The following is a 14,891-nucleotide window of genomic DNA, read 5'->3' on the forward strand; positions in this document are numbered from 1 at the left end:
ACGTGTTTCGCCTCTACACGAGGCATCCTTAGGACTCGCCAAAATCTGGCACGAGACTAAACTTGACCTGGCACTTCACACGTCAAAACATTTGGATACCTAAATCTTATAGTCAAAAGTACATAGCTAAATAGCGTGAAAATGGCGAATTGTAAGTACATACTCGTAGTAGCTTTTTTTGCGGGCAGATAAAGTAGTTATTTCTTCAAAACATTCGTTATTGCGTGGCGACAACAAATTTGTCTATTAACAGATTGCACTGTTGATTTAATGTTTTTTTTAAACTACTTATTAACTATTTTCTCAGTGGGAGGCTCTTTTGCACAGGATTCCGGTTATATTATGGGTACCATAACGGCGCCTATTTCTGCCGATAATCAGTAATGTATAAGTATTATTATGTTTCGCTCTGAAGGGCGCCGTAGCAAATGAAATTACCGGGCAAATAAGACTTAACATCTTATGTCTGAAGATGACGAGCGGAAGAAAGAAAGAAAAGGAATTTATGAGTGGCACTGCATAGTAATGGGCAGGGTGTATCAATTACCATCAGCTGAACGTTCTGCTCGTCTCGTCCCTTAACTTCATAAAAAAATACGTAAGTAAGCTAACTGTTTCAGAATCTTTTAGAAGATCCACATTACGGGTGTAGATAAAGTCTTGTATGCAACTGTTGATAATTAGGTATTAAAATTAAAATTCATGTGATACTATTATCACCACATAAACCCACAATTCGTGTTTTAATACCCCTTATTACTAAACAGTTGCATAAATAACTAAAATGGAATGTTCAACCAGATTAAATAATCCTATATTATTATTTCATTATATTTGAACAATTGTATGAATTTGCAATTGGCCTCTAGTTACACGATATTTTGTCATTTTGTTCTTTAGTGCTGTTAGTTCATCTGTAAGAAATAAAATAAAAAATAATAGTTAAATAAAACTAAAAAGCACGCTTTATATAAAATTCAACTAAAAAATAGAAAATAAATTTAAATTGAAAATAGTGTAAAAAATATGTTTTATTGTAAAAAAAAAGGGTGGGGTGTAGAAGAATTATTATTTTAATAATATCTTAAAAAGCACCCCACGTTTTTTTTACAATGAAATATATTTTTTTTTACACTATTTTCAATTTAAATTTATTTTCTATTTCTTAGTTGAAGTTCTTTATATAAAAAAGCGTGCTTTTTAGTTTTTTTTAACTATTATTTATTTTTCATTTTTTAGTCAAATTAGTGTAATGTCATCGGTCCTCGATACATCTACAAAGTTTGAACGAAATATAGCCGTTTAAAGTGGGTCAAAATCGCGCCAAAAGAAGTCGGTTACAAACATACAAACATACAGGTGTAGCTAATATAAAGCATATAAATATTATGTTATTGAGGAATGCAGTCGATGTTAAAACTATATTTGTGCTGCAGAAGAGGGCTATTGTTGTAACTTAGGCTTCAGAAGTTTACAGAAAAATTTAAAGAAATTATCTGTCCCTCAATATTATTTACTTAGCAAACTTTCTAGAAACTGTTACTAACATAATGTTAATAACAGAAATAAACATGAACTTATTAAAATATTTCAAGATCCTGTTTCCTAATAAACTATTAATAGAATAAGAAAATGATTTATAGGAATAGCCAAAACAGGACAAGAACGAAACTGATTTGCTGGGAAAAAATACCAGCTCAAGTAGAGATGGAATCAGGACAAGTGGATGTTGATATAATGATACCTAAGAGACTGTAATAAAAGAAAAGGCTGGCAGCACAAACGGTGAAATAAAATACTCAAGCTCTCAAAGGTTCAAACTGAAGACGAATAGCCACGGATAAATTCAATAGAAATTCTTATAGGAGGGCTTTTCCAAGAGGCATTCTTATACAGGGATATCCTGTAGTCCAATTCAAAATAATAATACTAACAAGAGTTAATAATAATAAAGAAAAATATGGCCGGAAACTTGATGAACTCCTATTTTTTCTGATCTCCTAAATATCCGCTTGGTAAATTTCTAAATGAATTTACGGACAAGGAATTTCCAACTTTTTTCGCAAGTCTCTTGAGGATACTCATAAATAAATGACACCTTACTGATTGAATAAAAAAATGATATTTATTTCTATTTATTGCAATATGAGTCGAAGAATTAGTATGTATTATATGTAAAATTTGTAGCCAATTTTCACACGTAAAATCAACCCAAGAATGGCAAGGTAAATAAGGGTATTTATAGGACCCGGCGCACGTGCTTATCCACGTATTTGAAATGCGGCCGTATTTATGGGGCTCGGTGCACGTGCACGTGTTTTCAATCCATGTTGTTTTTACAATAATTTCACCTCACAATCTAATTATGAACTAATTTTAACTAAAATTAGTTAAACTGAATTATTCTCGTTTTTATAATAGGTGTGTTGTAGTATTTGCGCCGATATATTTGATATTCTCAAAAGCCTGCCGAAGACTGCGGCAATGCTGACTTGCCCTAAATATAAATCTTTTACAAAACTTACAACACATTAATTTGAAAAGTTCCAACGCTGATTTGTAGGTCTCTTACGGCTTAGATGTCAATCGTTTTGATTGTGAAGGATAGCCGTTGAATTGAACGGTTAGGTTTATTAGCCTTCGCACACGTGAAGGCTGTATTTTAATCGTCTAGGTATCGGCTAGCGTGGCTCATGGCTCAATGGGCGCGGGGAGGCGTCCAAGTCTCCGAGAGGCTCTATAAGCAGTCGCGCCTTACGCCCCAGAGGGGCTGCACGTGTCCTAACTACCGTTCGTGACTTATATAACAGCCGCACGGTTCTTCCGCAGCCTCAGAACCTCTACCCTCGCATACCGTCATCGACCTCGCGCGAATTCACACGACGGCGACCCGCGAAATATTCCCCGATCGTATCGGCTGTATCAGCTTCGTTTTCATTCAATGTTAATCAGCTGAGAGGTGACATAATCGATGCAGTAAGTACCGGTGATATATGAAATGTAATGTGTCTAGTATATAATAGTGTTTAATGTTGATAATTAAATCAGAAAGGATGATCGAAACTTGTTCCTCCAGATATGTATTCTGAGAAACGCGACCATTGAGATGGTTGAACGATTTTCTCCGAGATAAACATGTTTCCCGTACACGTAAATTTTGTTTTATCATGTCATAAAATGGATTTTATCTAGATAGGAAAATAAACAAAAAAAAGGCCTTAATGGTTATGTAATGTCCAAAAGTACACTTCATTCACAATACCTAATTGGAGGGTCCAACTTGAAAAGCTCATCCATTTGTGAAGAGGCAAAAGATGAGTTTGCGATTTTTCGAGATTAAAAACCTGAAATAATATAGAACAATCTTGTTCAAGTATACGATCGTTTTTAATTGTAAATTGGCTTACCAGCTGCATTGTTCATTGGAAGTTATTGAAATGGATAAACTTGATTAATCACATGCGGAATTGTGTCAGAAAAATATAGAATATAATACATTAGTTTTATTTTTAATATGGTTTGCAGAAAAGAAAAGTTACTGATAATAGTTTTTTTACCTACTTCTTGAGCTTTTCATGAACATTTGCTAAGCACTACTGTATATCTAAGAGGTCTTCTTTTTGGTAAATTATAAAACATTAACGAGATAATTCTGAAGGCAAGTTATCATCTGGGTGACAACGATTTCTTGCAAAAATAAAAAGATCGTGAAAATGAGATCATTATTTGGGGTTGATTTTGAGGGTCAGTAAGTGAATCCTAGTTTGAATAAAAATATTTGAATATGAACTGAATTCAAGAATACAGTTATTGCTGTATTTAAATTTTACAATTGTATGGCATTGAATGCGTAAATACTTTTTTTTTATTTTACGTAATGATACCAAGTTAACGAGCACGTTTCTGTTACCAATACATATACAGTATATATACCTAAATAATAATATATTACGTTAAGTTTTGACGGTCTTTCTGGAGGAGTTATACGCGTACATATTTTAAATATTCTAGTAGTTTCTCTTTGAAGTGTTCTTTTTTCATGCATATAACTAACCATATTTATAATGCTTAGTAGTGATACCTACCTAATGTAGTAATTTAATAATCAAGCTCAATTTCTTAATCGATATAAAAACAATAGTAATTTTTAATTCAATTCAGTTAGGATAAATTCACTTATACAGAATCCGTGTCAATTATTATTAAACGTGAAGTAAGCTATTCCAAATTTAAAACTTTTTGTCATACCTGTGTCTTTACAGAATTACATGACAGGGAGAAGTATTTTTTACACTCGGAATAACTTTACATTGCGTTTATTAAAGACAGAATATTATGTTTTATGTATAGAACGTCATTGTTTATAATGGACTAACTGACCTGGCAAACGTTGTTTTGCCATATAAATTATATATGTAAACCTTCCTTGAGCTTCAACGAATCTATTACAAAAGATACATTGAGATCGGTCGAATAGTTTAGGAGTTATTAGGGAACATACAAACATGCATTCTCCTTGATTTATGTAGATTATTTTATCCAACAGTACATGCAAGTGATATTTATAATATAATAAGAGATTCAATACAGCTTACAACGGCCTACCTAACTGGTGGTAGTTGAAATAAAATATTGGCTTATTTACGGATTTAATAATATGAATTTTGAATATTATTTCAAGATAATGAGAGAACTAATTTTGGATCAAATATATCGGAAGAAGAAGACGTTGAGGACAATTTACGGTCATGTCTGCTGATAGATCGGAATCAAGAAAATTCTTAAAGATTCAAAGGTCAATAGGGTATTATCTTAATATATATAAATTACGTGACACGTAGTTTGTCCTCGATGGAGTCCTAAACTAATTAACGGATTTTAATGGGGATTACTTCATGGACTGCAGTTTAGTCCGACTTGAGAGATAGGATAGTTTTTATTTCGATTTGGGACCCATGATTATTTTTATTTTAAATTTTTGTTTTGTATGGACATATTTTCTATCAGAGAATTTAGTGACGCACGGTGTGACAGTTCCGCTATGAAACATTTTCATTATAACAGCAGGGAGCATTTTTTACGAAATAATTCTTGATGTTTTGAAATATTATTGGCAAATTCATAAAACACAGTATTTTATTTATTATGTACAGAACAACGTCTGTCGAGTCAGCTAGTAGAATATATAATAAACTGATAGTAGAGAAATATATTAAGGACCGCGACATCAGGCGATCTGTCCTTGTTGACAATCCCTTGGGATTAGCGTGAAAATAAGTATCTATTTGTTCGAATTGCCTTATCAAAACAATCGTTTTTTTTTTACAAACAGCCGGCCACGCCATGCACATACAGGTTTCATTTAGGTTATATTATTTATGCAACTTTCACGGGGATTTTTTCTAACCAAGTAAAGATCGTTATTTCTCAAAAAAAATATTTAAGTAGGCGTTACTTTGCGGAAATACATAGTTATCCAAGTGATTTAAGTTTTCTTTAGTGTTAATTCCGCCAATATTTGTCTTTACAAAATTCGACACATCCTCAGGACGTGTTGACTCGTCAAAATCTGGCACGAGACGGTCTCGCTCTTTATTTCTCGTTTTTAATGCAGTGTTTTTATAAGTTATGTTTTTTTTTAAATAGCGGCTAAGCAGTAATTGCGTTTGTCCATCACAAACAAATGCAGGACAAACAAATTCTGTATTAGTAGGTATTTTATTTATTTAAACAAGCAGCCGTTTTGAATCTAACTGAGTTTTGAATCAGTTGCTTTTTAACAAAATTGCTGTTTTATTATTATATATGTGTGTATTATCTGTGCATATAATTATGTCGTTCGGCGAACTCAATTCGCAAATACATCGTCAAGGACAAGTTAGCACATAAATTTGGGGCGCTTCTAGCATACTGAGTCACATAATAATAATTATGAAATTACTTTGATTAGTAATGTTAAAAATCATAATCTTAATATACACAAATTACGTGACACGTTGTTTGTCCGCGATGGACTCCTAAACTAATGAACGGACTTTAACGGGGATTACTTCATCGAGTGCGGTTTAGTGCAACTTGAGAAATAGGATAGTTTTTATATCGATTTGAACTCCATAATTATTTTTAATTTTAATATTTGTTTTGTATGGACATATTTTCTATGAGAGAATTTATTGACGCACGGTTTGACAGTTCTGTTGTGAAACAATTTCATTATAACAACAGGAAGTATATTTTACGATATAATTCTTGATGTTATGAGATATTATTGACAAATTCATATAAAATCAGTATTTTATTTATTATGACGTACAGAACAACGTCTGTCGGGTCAGCTAGTAATAATATAAAATATCTTAGAAACTGTAGCCTAACAATGCTCACAAATATATTAAATCAATTTCTCATCAAATGAATTAAATTATAAGTTCGTCTTTTTGCCACATGCCATCCTATACTGGATAACCGATCAAGACCCTGCGTTTTTATTCTCATTCTTTATCTGTAGTGAGCCGACAGCATTCATGGAAATTTGTACCTTGTTATAAAGTAACGGTATTAGCAGGTGTTTATTTTTATCTTTTTAAAACACAATTCATTGCTAACAGCGAAGTTATTTCAATGTTTTATTGTACAGATGTTACTTGAAATAATCTTCACATTTTTGAGAGTAAGTATTAATTAATATAGCTGCATAGTTGACGCTGAATTGCTGAAAATAGCCTTGGAATCTATAATCTTGTAACTTTTGCATTTGCTGTAATAAGAATTTAGAATTTAGTATCTGGTAATAAGATTTTAGGATATCATCCCCACCATCTGGATGTGAGGCGGTCCTCCACAGTGCGGTTTTCAAGGAGCTTTCATCCACGTACTACAAAGCTGTGGAATGAGCTTCCTTATGCGGTGTTTCCGCGACGATACTACATGGGTACCTTCAAAAAAAGCGCATACCCCTTCCTTAAAGGCGGGCAACGCTCCTGTGATTCCTCTGGTGTTGCAAGAGATTGTGGGCGGCGGTGATCACTTAACACCAGGTGACCCGTACGCTCGATTGTCCTCCTATTACGTAAAAAAAAAAACTTCTAGGTATGATGTATACGAAGAGGTATTATTACCACAGTGTAAGGATGGATATTTCTGTTATTACTAACGTATATAGGAGATATCCAAACCAATGAAATTCTTGCGTTTTGCTAAAAGTTTAAACTTAAGGCGACACTAAATGCCGTCGACCTTGAGCGATATGAGTTCACGGCTCCTATGTAACAAAGCCAATATTTTCAAAATTCTTGCGTCGAAAATGTACCATTTTAACAGGCCCAAACAGTTTAATTGCTTACAATTCTCATTATTGATTACTAATCTGAATAAATGTACCTACACAAAAGAAGTAAAAGCTATAAGAACAATTTTTATGAGAGTAGTATACTAAACAAATGCATCATGCCAAGAAAAAACTTGTTTACCTGCAAAGAAAACTGGTAGTTCGTAATAGCTCTGGAGTGTTAACTTTAACCAACAGCAAGCATTAGCAACTTACAAGTAAGACTTAAGGGCATAACAGGATAAAGTTGTGTTCATAGCTCCAAATGCTATATTTTCACGACAAAACTTACATAAAAACACCTTGTTTGCGTGTTTTCTGTTTACCCTTTGCCTTAAGATCGTTGCAACGCTAAAACAGTCATATTTTGTCTTCTAGCCATTTGGTATCTATCGTTATGCAGTTCTTAAACGTGCAGTATTATCTTAATCAAATTATGATTTTAGGTGGCGTACCATTTTAATAAGCAATTGTTAATTTATAACAGCTATTTACATCAATGTTAACCTTTACTATTACAACAAAAAACTTTAACAAAAAAACAACTGACTTCAAAAACACTTTTGTGAACAAAACTTTTGTGAAAAAAAAACACAATTGTTTTAAAATAGTGTTTTTGAAGTCGGTTGTTTTTTTGTTCTTTTTTTTTATTTTATGATTTGTGAATTGGTGAATTTGAAGTACACTAACTAACAATTCAATCATGGATTTCGTAATCAGAACCTAACCAAACTCTCACCAAACTATCTCTGAAGTATATCGTTTCCAATAAAAAAAGAATCATCGAAATCGGTTGCCGCGATATTGAGTTATTCGTAAATTTATCATCCACTTTGCTATACGTATGTATAGCAAATTTAAGACTTTTATGGTTTTCTCATGGATGCCATTGTCAGATCTGGACCAAATTACAATGGGACCACACGAGATGCACCAGCTTTCAAATAAAAAAAAAAACAAATTTTGTTCACCCAGTCGAAAGTTTAGAGGTAACAAACATAAAAAAAACATACCGAATAATTGAGAACCTCCTCCTTTTTTGAAGTCGGTTAAAAAACCATTAACTAGTAGGTATTCACATTTATGATAAGAATCATACATACTATAAGATTATTTATGTATATATGTACATATTTGAATCTATCATATATATACATGATAGATAGATAGAATATATTTATATATATAATGAAATATGTATCTACCACAGGCATTAATTACTTGTTAATATGGTTGCTACGTGCATTTCGTTTGAGCATAGAACATTCAGTTATGAAAGTAAATTGTTGTTCAAGGGAAACCGGATTTGTTTCAAAAGAGTCCCCAATGACTCACCCGGATCGATTTCGGCATTTCAGTAATGAAACAGCGGGATTTCGTTTGTTTTCCTTTATTCATTTACTTTGAGGATACTTACCAATTTGTGTAAATATTTCGACAACATCGAAAACTTTTTGAAATAAAAACTCCTTTAAGCGCGTTTATTTTGACATTTTTTGAGATGGGAGAAAAGCATAGAAATCGCAACACTGTTACTGTTACCGACACCTCTGTATATAAATATGTCCATATTATATTGTGTATGTACGTCCATATTATATACACATGCATGTTGTCATTTGGTGAAAATAGCATAGAACTCGCGACACTCTTACCGTTACCAAAAACATGTAATTTTAAAGTATTAACATTACATCTAGCACAATAAAATATTTTCTGACGTTACAAAAAATATTTCCTGACGTTTAAAAAATTCACGTAATTGTTCAAGTTTTCACTTCTACTGGCACCTCCGGAGTGTATTGTTTTTCTAATACATTTCTGTTTCTTTTTAATCGATCGTTTACGATAGACTCGGATGAGTCTCCTGTGAGTTTGAAAGCTTGGTATAGGACTTGGCAAGGCTTTAATAAACTATTTGACATCTTGCCAGTGCTATGTGGTCAGTGCATGCTATTGGATAATAGGGACTTGTAGTTACCTACTGACACGACAGTTAAGCAGTAGTACTGTGTACAAACAGGGAGTATTATAATATTTACGTAGAGTAAACAACAAGCCTCACCATTACACTCAAAAATTGTTTGCAGCAAAACTCTGTCTACGCAGGTTAATAGGTAGAGTTTTCGTTCACTTGTGTTTCGACCGCGCTTTGAAAACAGCGCCACGCAATGATAGTGAAAACAGCATATCCAAACTTAAAAATGAAGGAGTCTCGTATTTCAGGTAAGTGCCCCTTTAAAATAACAAAATTGTGTAACTAACTTGGTGTTTTATTCATTTTGCTAAATAGTTGCATTTCAATTGCTAAAAAAAAATATTCTTGCTACTTTTCTAATATATACAAGAGACTTTGAACATTACTACCACGAAATAAAGTGTTAATTTGAATGAATGTTTTAATGTTTTCAGTATAAGATAATTCTGTTAATATATATGTATATACAACATCGCTTGGACAGTTTTTGACGTACATTTGACAGTTACGATTGGGAGTTCAGTGTTTTTTGGTACGTCAAGGGTATCATATTATGATTTTATCACACACTAGCTGTTACCCGCGACTTCGTCCTTCGTCAGTGTCACCACATGCTGTCACATGTGTATGTATAATTGTATATACAAAACTTCATATCACTTCGACCTATGGTCCATAGTATAATTATCACTGCCACCAGCGCGACCTATCCAGCACCAACGTTCTTTTCTTTAGAGAATTTTCTTCAGAGTGGTCATGTTGTCAAACCGTGAATCGTCGAACTGTCAAACCGTGTGTCAATTAATTCTCTCATAGAAAATAAGTCCATACAAACCAAATATTGGAATTAAAAATAATTATGGGTCTCAAATCGAAATAAAAACTATCCTATCTCTAAGTTGGACTAAACTGCACTCGATGAAGTAGTCCCGATTAAAATCCGTTCATTAGTTTAGGAGTCCATCGCGGACAAACAACGAGTCACGTAATTTATATATATTATTAAGATTAAGATATATAATTCCACAATAAATTATTTTGTTACATCTTAAAAGGCTTAGACAGCGTTTTCGTTGAAAGCTCCCAGACGGCTTATTTTATTCCCACACCTACAACAAATATTATTAATGTATACTAAAAACATATAAAAACAACTTAACAAATTATGCCTTTTTCCTCGACAACCACGCTATCTCTTGGTGAATACAGCATGAAAATCAGTGCAGTAGTTTTGAGTTTATCGCGAACAGACAGAAAGACACGCGGTGGAGGACTTTGTTATACAACTTAGTGATAAAATATGCATCAACATTTCGTGGAATTCAGACCTCACGAATAAGAAAACATACAATAGATATGTTTTACGTCGGTGCGTATGAATTTGCCAAAGTTGTCAAGCACTGAATAGCAATTACGTCAACGGCTTTGTAAAGGTCCTTTTGTATTCAAAATGTTGTATTCATCGTGAGCCTCAAATGACATGTTTAGATTCAAATGATTTATTATATTGAGAAATATCGCGTTTACATTAGCAGATGCCTTCGATATGTTTGAGTGTTTTATGTTTGGTGTAGTGATTAGTTGTTATCGTATTGGCTAAACTTGCGGTACAATCTTGAAGAGCAAAGATATGGAGGACGTCCAGCTGATGGTAATTGATACGCCCCGCCCATTACAATGCAGTGCCGAGAATCAAGTTTCTTGAAAAACTCAAAAATTATGAGCGGCAGTACAATTGCGCTCGTCACCCTGAAACATAAGATGTTAAGTCTCATTTGCCCAGTAATTTCACTAGCTACGGCGCCCTTCAGACGGAAACACATTAGTGCTTCACGACAGAAATTGGCGCCGTTTTGGCACCCAAAATCTAGCCGGCCTCCGGCGCAAAGGAGCCACTGGTGTTTTGATTCATAGTATAGGACAGGCGAAACATGTGGTACAATCTTGAAGAACAAAGATATAGAAGTGGGTAGGTCGAGACATCGAGTTGACTTTACAGACGGATTAGAAATGGGTTTGATACAAATATAAAAAAATTGATGATGAAATACGCTCGTCTTTTACCAGATTGAAAAAGTAAAAAAAAAACAATGTCTGCCTATGACTACACAACAGAAATAAGAAAATCATAAAGGCAAAGTTATCAAAGTTGACAATTCGAAATAAAACACTTTTTCCGTTCTGTATTCGAAATAAAACAATTTTTTCGTTCGATATTAATAATGTTTACGCTATACTTATATAAATACTAGATATAAGATAAAACGCAAAATGTTTTTGTTTTTCCGTTAGTATCACAAATCACAACATTGTTTTTGTGTTTGTTAATTAAGGAATATACGTTGTAAAATCTCCAAAAACACTTCTTGAATTTTGAATTTCCATGAATGTGCGCATACAAGTTATTTGAGCAATGCGTTGCAAGAAAAGCAAATCACACTCAAATCTACTCCTGAAAAAGATATAATTTGTCTTCATGCTCTTTTAAGGTTACAAAGTAACATAAGCGATGAAAACTGTAAACGATCGTTAATGTTTCAAGCATTACAGGAATATGGAATTCCATCTTCGCATGACACGCCACAAATTAGGATATCATCCCCACCATGTGGACGTGTAGCGGTCCTCCACAGTGCGGTTTTCATGGAGCTTTCTTCCACGTACTACAATGCTGTGGAACGAGCTTCTTTGTATAGTGTTTCCGGGACGATACGAAATGGGAACCTTCAAGAAACCACATACACCTTCCTTAAAGGCTTGCAACGCTCCTGTAATTCCTCTGATGTTGCAAGAGAATTTGGGCAGCGTTGATCACTTAACACCAGGTGACCTGTACGCTTGTTTGTCCTCCTTTTCCATAAATTCATTCTTTCTTCTCCTTTCCCATTGCTAAAATCAGAAACTTCAGATCAGTAACTAATCGTAAAATGTTCATTAGTGAAATCACAAAATCTTATTAGTCACTTGGGAGTATTTTGCAACGAATCCGGTTTTCATTCAATAACAATTTAACTACAAGTTAGCTATAAACAACGACTGCCAGAAATACTTCCAATACTTGGTTTGTTTCTTATCTTAAGCCCTATAAGTCCTCTACTGAACTACGAGTAGATAATGTGATTCTGATCAAGTTTATATTAAATTAAGACGACTTTGCTGCGGGGATGCTTTTCGGAATCTATAAATTTTTTTCGGAAAGCGCGTATTTATTTATCAATCTGTAGCAACGTTTTCTGGTTTTGCAAGCGTTACAATAGTATAATTGTTTTTACGACCTGTATAGCCGAGTGGTTAGCGATCCTACCTACTAAGCTAGAGGTCCCGGGTTCGAATTCCGGTAGGTGCAAGCATTTATATGATGAATATGGATGTTTGTTTCCGAGTCATGGATGTTATATGTATTTATGTATATTTCAATGTATCCTTATATGTATTTATGTATGTTTAAGTAAGTATATTGTATTAAATATATCGTTGTCTTGCAACCTATAACACAGGCTATATATGCTTAACTTGGGGCAAGATAATTTGTGTAAATGCATCAATATTTATATTTATTTATATAATGTCCCGACTTGCCGAAAAAAGATGAAAGTCGAAGCCTTGGTAGGATTTTTTTTTTATGATGATAAGTTACGAGAGGACCAGGACGTTCAGGTGATTGTATTTGATACGTCCTGCTCATTACAATGCACTGCCGCTCAGGATTCTTGAAAAACACAAAAAATTCTAAGTGGCACTACAATTGCGAACGTGATTTAATTATTATATTGATTGTTATTCTGATTTAATATTCATTACGCATGTGAATTGAATGCTAATTCGCACTCGGACTAAACTTGAGAAAGGTTAAGGCGTGGGACGTTATATAAAAACTTGCTTTATTCTATGTAAAATATCTGTATAAAATTGTTTTTTTAAAGTTCACAGTTGCAAACACAAATGTTAATGAGGTTCTAATTGTACATATTCTATGTGTTACTAAGTTTTCAGTTTATTAAATGTTTTAGATAAGAATCTCATCACAGAGATGAAGTTCTATTTATTATGCGATATAATTGGATATCATAGAAGTGTTTAATGTTTAAATAACTTTTGACAAATATAAGAAGAATTTTCCACACCAGTGGGAGGCTCCTTTGCACAGGATGCCAGCTGTATTATGGATACCACAACTGCGCCTATTTCTGCTGTGAATAATAATGTGTAAACATTACTGTGTTTCGGTTTGAAGGCCGCCGTAGCTACTGAAATTACTGGGCAAATGAGACTTAACGTCTTACGTCTCAAGGTTACGAGCGCAGTTGTAGTGCGGCTCAGAATTTTTAGTTTTTTCAAGAATCCTGAGCGACATTGCATTGTAATGGACAGGGCGTATCAATTACCATCAGCTGAACGTCCTACTCATCTCGTCCCTTATTTTCATAATAAAAAACATTGTCAATTAAGTGCCAAATAAAAAATAAAAATTGCCGTTTTTAGTAGGTGTTGAAATATAGTATGTGTCTCAGATAGTTTTTTATATAAAATTGGCAAACGGGCAAAAGGCTCTTGCTATGGAAAGTGGTAACACAACCTCCATGGACATCCACTACACAAAAATTCAAGAAATGTGTTCCGGTATAAGATGCAGAGAGTACTCACATCTCTACGCGCTTTAAAGAATCGAGCCAATCGGAGATGAGTTGATTGTCGATGATTCGAACCTATCTTTTTTTTTATATGAGAGGGGGCAAACGGGCAAGAGGCTCACGGGATGGGGAGAGATGAGGCAACTGCCCATGGACAACTTCGTTGCGTGCTGTCAAATGGAAGAAATTGGTACTGAGGAGCGCCCATCCAGAGCTTAGGTGAGAACAGTACTCCATGTGAGGCCGAATCCGCGACTCTATCTAGACGTATAAATTATCTAAGATTTTGTAAACAATTTTAATTTGTATAATATATTCCAGAAGTGAGGATTATCACTTTAAAATAACAAATTGTTTATACATTTGTAATTAAATCATAAAAAACCGGAACTGCTGTCCAAATTTTGAATTAACTTAACCGTGTCATGTGGGGTATCGTATGAGTAAATGTGACGTGTAAGAATGATGACAAAAATTAAACTCCCATCCCATAAAGAAATATTGTTGTCTAGTGAATGGTCAATAAGATCGATGCCTCTATGCTCTACAACTTAATAACTAGCCAATTTCAAAATACCCGCAAAATAGACACGCACCACGTTGGCAATAAATCATATTATATCGTTTGGCATGTCACCCACACAACCTTTTAACGTTAGTTGCTTCGGTAAAAAAGTTATATTGAGGTTAATCTCACAGCGAGAACCACAACCTACAGGATTGTAAAAAACAAAAGCCTCCTCTGTTTTTTTAACGTAAAATATATTTATGATGTCGTTTATTATGTATAAAGTTGACTATTGTTAACTAATTATCCGCATCCATATTGTAACAACCGACTATTACTGTTTAAAATTATTCTGAAAATATTTGAAATTAAATTAATGTTACCTTTTTATACTTACGCTTTTTTATTAGCTTCACCTGTATGTTTGTATATTTGTAACCGACTTCT

At 33.7% G+C, this 14,891-nt stretch overlaps 1 protein-coding gene across 7 annotated transcripts in view; it reads left to right on the forward strand.

Moving 5' to 3' along the window:
• Positions 1-2,759: 2,759 nt before the first annotated feature.
• Positions 2,760-14,891, forward strand: part of LOC126972155 (potassium/sodium hyperpolarization-activated cyclic nucleotide-gated channel 2) — a 313,446-nt gene continuing 301,314 nt past the window's right edge. For all 7 annotated transcript variants that reach the window (XM_050818746.1, XM_050818749.1, XM_050818751.1 and 4 more), the window contains exon 1: positions 2,760-2,976. The gene's annotated coding sequence lies outside the window, so the exon portion shown is untranslated. The remainder of the gene's footprint in view (positions 2,977-14,891) is intronic.

Source organism: Leptidea sinapis, chromosome 25, assembly GCF_905404315.1.
Source record: "Leptidea sinapis chromosome 25, ilLepSina1.1, whole genome shotgun sequence".
In the NCBI taxonomy this organism is placed as follows: Eukaryota; Metazoa; Arthropoda; class Insecta; order Lepidoptera; family Pieridae; genus Leptidea; species Leptidea sinapis.